Genomic DNA, 9,434 nt, shown 5'->3' with positions numbered 1-9,434 from the left:
AGCCAGGTAAGAGAGGTGCTGGGCTTTAGGAAGGAGGTACAAGGACTCTAGCAGGGAGGCGGAAGGACTCTAGGACCTTGTCATAGCAGCTCACGCCTCCTTCCTGAAGCTGGGTCAAGCGCTTACTGGGCTTTGAGAAGGCACCCCCTCCACTCAGCACCCAGTGCAGGGAAACCAGTCAGGCTGCCCTAAATCTGCTTCTGCCTCCACCCTCACCTAGCTGCTAGGGAGGAGAACAATAGCCAGAGCAGTGTGAGAGAGCTGAGCTGGAAGCTGGATACACAGAGACTTGCTTGCTCTGTGCCAGATCAGAAGCTGTGACTAATGGAAAAGCAAGATCTGTTAATGCTGTGAGCCTCTCTCTCCTATGCTTGGGTTGTATACATGTGTAAATAGTACCATCTATCCTAAAGACGCTATCTCCGCTGGCCTTCATCCCAAGGGAACCAAACGCTGAGTAAGTGCAGGAAGCCTTGGGGTCTCTTACCACTCACAGATTGGACTGGCAAGTAGCAGTACTAAAAACATACTATATGTTTTGTCATTTCCAGAAGGTTCTCCCACTCCCAAGGTTTCCACAAGGTTTCCGTGAGAAAACGGCTTACAAAAGTTCTGCAATGCCAAGTAAGCGGGGAGGTTATGCCTCAGATTGCAGCTCCCAGCCCTGCAGGCATCTGCCAAACCCACAAATGTGGAAAGTGTGCATTGGCTAACTGACCTGCCTTCCCTCAGCTGGTTGCCACAGAGTCCCCCACAGAGCAGCAAGAGGAGAAGCCTGCATTGTGCAGAAAACGGGGAGGTTTTTGATCTTGAGACTCCAACATGCGGGTAAGTTTCCATCGTGCATCGGCCGCACAGATGGGCACCAGGAAATCTCCACCACAGGTCTGGCCCACTGGTCACCCTTTCTGCCCTGCAGGGTCACAGGTTGGTCACATGAGAGCCTACAGGTTAGAAACCTCACGCATCCTGCACTTGTGCCTTAACCTACAGTTCCTTCAGTCTCTGTGCACATGGCCTGGGTTACTGAAAAAGGGTTGACAAATGTCCATTCCTCATCCCAGCAAAACTCAAGCCCCCCACTTCCTGTTTCCCATCTCAACCCTCTTCCCCAGTGAGCTCTTGGGGAGATCAAAGAGTTGCTTCCTGTGTATGTGCAACTGCGGTTTCCATTCCCGCTTGCCGAAACACCTCCCTGCCCCACCGCATTGCTGCATCTTGTGCTAGCAAGTTCCACAGTTTAACTACGTGCTGTGAGAAGGCGGCCTTCCTTTTGTCCACCTTGGCTCTTTCAGTGTTCAGCTTCATTGGACAGCCCTGCTGGGCTCTAGAGAGGAAGGAAAACTTCCTCTACACCATGCCTTGGTGCAACTGTCAAATGAGCTGGAAGTTTTATCATGTTGTTCTGCCAATATAATGGTTCTACCCTGAAAATCTGTGCAGTAATAATAATTGCAACCATGTGCACAGTTCCTTTTTGAGCAAGTGCAAGTAACACTTCTGAGACTGAGAAGAGAGGAGGAATCGTGGGGCAAACAAAACCATAGCTGTCAACCTTCCCTTTTTTGCGGGAAATTCCCTTATTCCAGCGCCGTTTCCTGCTGCTATCCCAGATTGTTGAGATATCCCGTAGACTGTCCCCGGGGCAGGTGAGGCTGCTGATCCCTTATTTTCAAATCTGAAAGTTGACAGCTATGAACAAAACTACCTCATTTGGCACTCTCCTTTTTCTTTAAGTGAGTAGATGTGGTGTGGAAAATCTTTCCTTCCAGGTGGGGAGCAGAAGGAGAGACTTTGGAAGCTGCCGTGTTTGGGTAGTTGATTCCTCTTAATTAATGAATGGTCTGTCTCTGAGTAGATGCCTGCTTTTAACCTGAAAGCAGAACCCTGGCTTTGGGGTGCTGTAGACTTTTCTGGGCTATTGCCCTCTTCTGAGGATCATGTCTCCTTACCCCCTAAGCCCCCTTTTCCACCTCGCTCACCTGCCGCATCTCACACATTAGCCGGCCGCAATAATTCCCCAGGGAGCACAGGAAAGTGGGGCAGGGGAGAGACCTCCCTTTCCTTCCCCCACTGCTTATGCTTTGGAACTGGAGATTTCACAGCATGATTCAGTCCCCGCTATGAAAATCACAGCTATTTCGCTCTCTCCTGCTGGGTCAGAAAAGGAGGAGGAGGAGGAGGAGGCTGCCGCCACCGTGTGGCAAGAAAAAACACCTGAATGGGCAAGCCCCGAACATATATTTTTTTAGCTGTCCTTTTTATGTTGAGATTAGTAGAGACACCGTTGATCCTTTGCTGAAGAGGCTCGCCGATCTTTCAGACAAGTCTGAACTTAATTCTCTCCTCTTAGGCAAAGATTACAAGACGACCTCGCTGGTAGCCAGATTCTGCACCCAGATTGGTAGGCACAGATCATCCTCTAGAACAAAATAGCTTACTAGGGAAATGCTGAAGTCGCCCTTTGGGGAGCCTCAGGGTCAATTTTTTATGGTAGCCCAAATCTCAGCTGTACGGGTGTATGTACATATCTCAATTTTAACTCATGAGCTATTGCTGCAATCTGCTCCAATTGTATATTTTATCTTTATGAACGCTGATTTTATTGTGTTATGTTATGTGAGCTGCTCTTTGACCGTAATAAATCTATCACCAGAATGGGCATTGGAGGCGGTTTCACAAGAGAACATAAGAAAAGCCTGCCAGATCAGGGCAATGGCCCATCCAGTCCAGCATCCTGTTCCCACAGTGGCCGCCCAGATGCCTGTGGGAAACCTGCAAGTGGGACCTGAGCACAAAGGAGTCTCCCCTCCTGTGGTTTCCAGCAGTAGGATTGTGCCTCGCATGAGGACTGCATTCTGTGGGGGGGTGTAAAGGCAAAATCATGTAAAGTCTGAATGACCCCCTGGAACCATGTAAGCAATTTTACCTTCTGGTTTCAACGCAAGATCTCATGAAGGCCAGCAGAAACCACACATGACCTTCCCAGAGCCCAAAAATCAAGGCAGTGGGCTCTAAAATCCTTTCCATGGTGGGAAAACCCTGCACGGAAAGAGTTTTTCAAGCTCTCTGCCTTGCTTGCCTGGCTCTGGGAAATGCTGGCACAGGCTCTAGATGCTTGCAAGATCTCAGGCAGTCCCTTCTGATGCTTCCCACACAGACACACACTCCTTCCACCCCTTAAAAAAATGTCCAAGTGCATAAAACTACAATCATGTAAGTAAAATCCATTTAAGCTGTGATCCTACTGTATTCAGAAGCATTGCTGCCTCCACCTGTGGAGGTACAGCCTAGCTATCATAATTCATGAAGTCCAGGCATATAGGGGGCTGGTTGCCCATTACTTCCTGAATGGCCCCCTGCCATCCACATTGACTTAAGCCCAGCATGCCTCCTTTTTTAAATCATAAACTGCTGGAAAAGTGGCAGTGCAACTGTGCTCGCTTTGCAACCCCAGAGTGACACTTGCAGTAAGTTTGATGATTTCTCCCTGGTCCCCTTTTCCACTGAACTCTGGCTTTGATCAACGGACAAATTGAGTTACACTTAAACTAATAAGAGAGATGGCTGCTGAGGGACTTCGGCAGAGATCTGGGCAGTGTTGACAGTCCTCTCTCAATATATTTTGCACCGCGAATCCATGAAATCAGCAAACCTCACAGTAACGCGGTTGTCCTTGTGAACTTTTCAGAGCATTGACTGAAGCCTTGTGGCTGCAAGGCATCCTGCTAACGAGACATGGCTGGTCCAGGAAACCTTCCTTAACTGGATTTTTAAAAAAACCTTCCAGGCAGCTTCTTGTGCCGCTGGTTCAACTCTGTACAATCAGGAGAGAAGAAGCAGCGTGGGGAAGAGCCTGGTGATGGTACTATGGTGAATGCTAGGTCATAAGAATGTAAGAAAAGCCTGCTGAATCAGGCCAATAGTCCATCTTGTCCAGCATCCTGTTTTCACAGTGGCCAAACAGATGCCTCAGTGGGAAACCAGGAAGCAGGAATCAGGCACAAGAGCCCTCTCCCCTCCTGTGGTTTCAAGCAACCAGCATCCAGAAGCATGGCAGCAGAGCACAGCCATCATGACTGGTAGCCATTGATCGCTCACTCCTCCATGAACTTGTCTGATCCTTTTTAAAAACCATCCAGGTTGGTAGCCACCACTGCTTCCTGCAGGAGTGAGTTCCACAGTTTAACGATGTGCCTCGCAAGGAAGGACTTCCTTTTATCTGTTCTGAATCTTCCAACATTCGCCTTCAGTAGATGTCATGAGTTCTGGTGTTATGAGAGCCTTTCTCTAGCCGCTTTCTGCATTGCCATGCATTATTTTACATTTTCATGTCGCCTCTTCCTTGCCTTTAAACTAAAAAGTCCCATATGCTGCAACTATTCCTCACTGGGGAGCAGCTCCACCCCACTGATAATTTTGCTTGCCCTTTTCTGAACCTTTTCCAGCTCTACAATATCCTCTTTGAGGTGAGGTGAGCAGAACTGCACACAGGATTCCAAATGCAGCCGCGCCATAGATTTCTATAATGGCATTATGATATAGGTCAGGACGAGACGAGGCAGGCAGATGGCCCTAAACAGAGTCAATTGCTGGGTTTGAGGATGCTAGAGGGTAGGCACAAAGAAGGGGTGCTACTGGGTGCTGCCTCCAGTGCCCCATGGGTGCAGTTCAAGGGATATTTCAAGGTACAGTTGAACCAAGTTCCCCTGTTGGCTTGGAGCTTGCCTGCCTCTTACCTGAGTGGTCAGGAGATTCTGTCTGCTCTCATTTCAGTGCTGCCATTACCATGCTGTCCAATGTGGAGAAACTCCTTCTGAGCAAGTGCTAGGCGTGGGCTGGGGGGAAGAGAGAGATGTGGAATTCTCCACTCAGTTTCTGAGAGCAAAATTTTTTGACAAGAACCGGGAGCAGACTTTGTGGGATGAATAGCTTTCAAGATCTCGAACATCGGCAAATGTCTAACTGGCACGTGACTCCGGCATGTTTTATTCATCCTTTCCTAAATGGTTTCCAATGTTTTGTCAGGAACAATTCACCGTTTTACAAAGCATCGATTACAGCTGCCTTTGGGATTCCTGTTTGGTGTCACCACAGTGAAATATTTATAAAGACGTGCTCAGCAAAGGACAGAGAAGACTTGCCAAGAAGCTCCAGCTTTGGCTTGGATAGTAAGCAGGACGGTGCGACTTAGGCTGCCTGTACCAAAAGAAAGTCGCAAACCTGCAGCCAGATGTCCCTCTTCCTTATACAACAAAAGCGGGATTCTGCAATCTGTTTAAATTATACCAAGCAAGCACGTGTACACGGTTTATCTTGCTTTGCAAAAAATATTCTGCAGTATTTAATATTATTTCTCATAATCTCTTGCATTGCAGAGGGCCCTTCTACCTCTGCAATTCTATGATTCTATGGGAGGAGGTTCATTGCTCATCTACAGCCCTTTTCTGCCTCGACACCCCTCTTTGCCCCCTGGAAATGTTATTCAGTCACCCATTGGGGCTTAGATTTCACCAGATACTGCTCACACATTTTCAAGCAGGTCCTGTCAATCCTAAGAGGATCATAAGACCTAGAAACTTGCTTTCGTTTTGCTGATGTGAAAGCTCAGGCTCTTGGGAAGCACAATCTTGTGGCCAACAATACATTCTGCAGCATTTCTGGACTCTTGCGGAGTCACAGCCCTGATTATAGGCAAAAGTTCTGCAAGCAACCAGCCAGAGAAATAACCCCTTGTCTCAGCAAACAAAATCCCTCAGGTCCTGCCACAAACTCCCAGAGAGAACTTCACTATCTCTTGTTGTGCCTATGTGTGTGTATGCAAACATATTAATGGATATATATAAATATATTACCTCCGGTGTCAGTGATATTCCATTTGCAAGGAATTATGACCAGAAGAGTGCTATCGCACTTGGGTCCTCCTTATAGGTTTCCCACAACTATCTGGTTGGCCGCTGTGAGAGCAGACTGCTGGACCACTGCATTGCAGGGGGTTGGACTAGATGACCCTCAGGGTTCCTTCCAGTTCTACAGTCCTATGACAAAGGTCCGTATAGTTAAAGCTATGGTCTTCCCAGTAGTGATATATGGAAGTGAGAGCTGGACCATCAAGATGGCTGATCACCGAAGAATTGATGCTTTTGAATTATGGTGCTGGAGGAGACTCTTGAGAGTCCCATGGATTGCAAGAAGATCAAACCTATCCATTCTTAAGGAAATCAGCCCTGAGTGCTCACTGGAAGGACAGATCCTGAAGCTGAGGCTCCAGTACTTTGGCCACCTCATGAGAAGAGAAGACTCCCTGGAAAAGACCCTGATGTTGGGAAAGATGGAGGGCACAAGGAGAAGGGGACAACAGAGGACAAGATGGTTGGACAGTGTTCTCCAAGCTACCAGCATGAGTTTGACTAAACTGTGGGAGGCAGTGGAAGACAGGAGTGCCTGGCATGCTCTGGTCCATGGGATCACAAAGAGTCGGACACGACTAAATGACTAAACTGTTACCATAAAGCACCAATGCTGCAGCAAGCAAAGGCTTTAGCAGCTCAGCCAGCTGCTTGTGGCTGGAAAGCCAGACAGGATGTTTGTGACTGTTGCCATGGAAACAAAGGGGCAGTCCATTCTGTACTGAGCACCGGATGTTAGCTCAGTGTGTGTGTGTGTCATATGACCCGTACTGGATGTACTTGGGAGGAGTTTCTCCTTGCTGTTGTTGAGTGCAGACATGATTCTCTGTACTGATGTAAGAGGCAGAAATAAATGATGTAAATAGTTTTCTGTCTGCTTCTTTCCCCTCCCTGGGGACACCAAAGGGGAGAGAGGAAGAACGGTGTGTTCCTCTCATACATCTGAGAAGAATCGCCGGACCTCGCCTGCTTATCAGCGGAGGTTGGGAGACGCGGGGAGGTCGACAGGAATATCTGCCGGTGCCTACGTTGTGGCACATTCCTCTGACCCAGGCAGAATTCCAACATAAACAACAACAAATGAGTCTATGACTAGATGGAGCATTGGTCTGGTCCAGCACCCAGGTTCTTCTTATGTATCCATCCAAAGAGATGCCTACAAACTAAAACACGACATTCTGCCCACCCAAATAGCTGATTGTGTGTATTTAGAAGGCAAATGTGGCCAACTCAGAAACAGCAGAAGGGGCTGGGGCAAGGTGCCAACTGCCTCATGGTTTTGGTAAGAAAGGCAGGCAGTTCTAGCGACGCAGCCTGCAGCGGTCAGCTATCTCAAGGGGCGGTTGATGCCAAGTTCCCAGGGACAAAGTAACAAGGAAATGTGGGAGGAGGTAAAACTGCCAGTATCATAGTGCCATTATACAACTTTATGGTGAAAACACATTTGGAATCCTGTCTACTGTTCTGGTCGCCTCAGCTCAAAAAGGATACTGTAGAGTTGGAGAAGATTCAGAAAAGTGCAAGCAAAAATGATCAAGGGGTTGGAGCTACTGCCCTATGAAGAAAGGATGCAGCGTACGGGGCTTTTTAGTTTACAGAAAAGGCAAGGAAGAGGTGACATGATAAAACTTTGTAAAATTATGCATGGCATGGAGAGAGTGGGTAGAGAAAGGTTTTTCTCCCTTGCTCATAACACGAGAATTTGTGGACATCCAATGAAGCTGAACATTGGAAGATTCAAAACAGATAAAATAAAGTCCTTCTCCACACTGTACATAGTTAAACTATGGAACTCCCTCCCACAGGAGGCAGCAGTGGGCACCTAGACGGCTTTAAAAGAGGATTAGACAAATTCATGGAGGAGAGGACTCTCAAGGGCTGCTAGCCTTGGTGGCTTGGCTCTAATGCTTCTGAATATCAGTTGCTGGAAACCACAGGAGGTGAATGTGATCTTGTGCTCAGGTCCTGCTTGCAGTTTTTCTGGAAGAGGAATCTGATTGGTCACTGTGAGAAGAGGATGCTGAACTAGATGGACCATTGGGCTGATCCAGCCAGTTCTTTTTATGACCTCGTGCAAGGGAGGGAGGAATTGATGGCTCTCGACTCTGAACCTTTGCCAGGGACGCAATAGCTTTGAAAGGAGCTAACATTTGCCACAAATGCCAGCATTTATGTCTGTATCAGCTGGGTTAGGTTTCCTAGACTGGGGCCAGATATTATTAAAGGTCTGCAGGGGCTCTTTGCAGCATTGTGAAGGGAGGAGGCTTATTGGAGAAGGAAAATAACGTCTGCTCAAGCTTCCGGGAACATCTGCCTGCTGCTCTTTCAAAGCTAACAGGCCTCCTTTTGCAACTTCTGAATGTGAGTCAATAACCACCGGATATTTTCACCCAGCCCAGTAAACACTGCTGGCACTTTGCCATGTGTTTGAGGATGCTTCTTTGAACAGGATAAAAATAATTGCTCTCCTGGCACTTGTGGCCTAGTTTCCTCGAAAGGTTGACAACCTGCCAGGTGCAGATTAGAAGCAGAGTGGAAAACGGATGCCCCATTAGCAGTAGAAGGACCTGGACATAAAATGAGCAGCAATACCATACCAGGCAGCCCTCTCCCAAAGGTGTGGTGGTATGATGCTGTAGTTGGAAGGGCCAGGGCCCAGGGGCAGGACACCTGTTTTGCCCCAAGGAGGTTCCAGGTTCAATCCCGAGGTAGAGCAAGATATGCTTCCACCTGAGCTCTATAAGCAATACACAGAGTGATGGGTGTCTATCCTGGTTGGCTCACTTACTACCATAAACAACACAGGCCAAATGCCCTCTGGATGGAAAATGAGTATCATTTTCCTGATTTATAAAAACGGAGATAGGAAGGAGCCACAAAACTACTGGCCAATTAGTTTGTTAGGCATCTCCTCGAAGCTATATGCATGGCATTTCCCTCAAAAATTAACAGACTGTTTGCAAAGTAACATTATCCATGAACAAGCAAAATACAGAGGATGACACAGTACCAGTGATCAATGTTTGAACCTTAACTGTATTATAAGGAAATATACTAAGAATATTAAGAATAATTTTATTATTCTTATTCTTATTTGAGGTCCTGACTAGGCCTCAAAAATCTCTTGGAGGTTTCCAGCACTTACTGTAAACAGAAATGCATATCTATAAATTACTCTAAGACCAAGAGTGTGATTTTTGGCAACACAATCCTAGTTATAGGTGGATCAGCAGGCTATAGAACAAACTCACTCATTTAGATACCTGGGTTGCACAGTGCTTTTTTTCTTTAAAAAAATGTTTAGGGGTACTCTCATTTTCCTACTCATATTGAAATACTGCCCCTCAATGAGGCCAAACTTAGATTCACAAAATTTTTAGGGGTATGCGTACCCCTGCGTCCCCCCCAGAAAAAAGCACTTCCTGGGTATACTCTTAAATGAAAGCCTCTCTTGGAAGTGTTACTGTATATGGAGGCAGTCAAAGTCAAAGCACAGAAAACTATTGGGGCACTGACGAATTTATG

Source organism: Podarcis pityusensis, assembly GCF_964106645.2.
Source record: "Podarcis pityusensis genome assembly, chromosome: 8".
Lineage (NCBI taxonomy): Eukaryota > Metazoa > Chordata > Lepidosauria > Squamata > Lacertidae > Podarcis > Podarcis pityusensis.
This window is presented reverse-complemented; position numbering follows the sequence as displayed.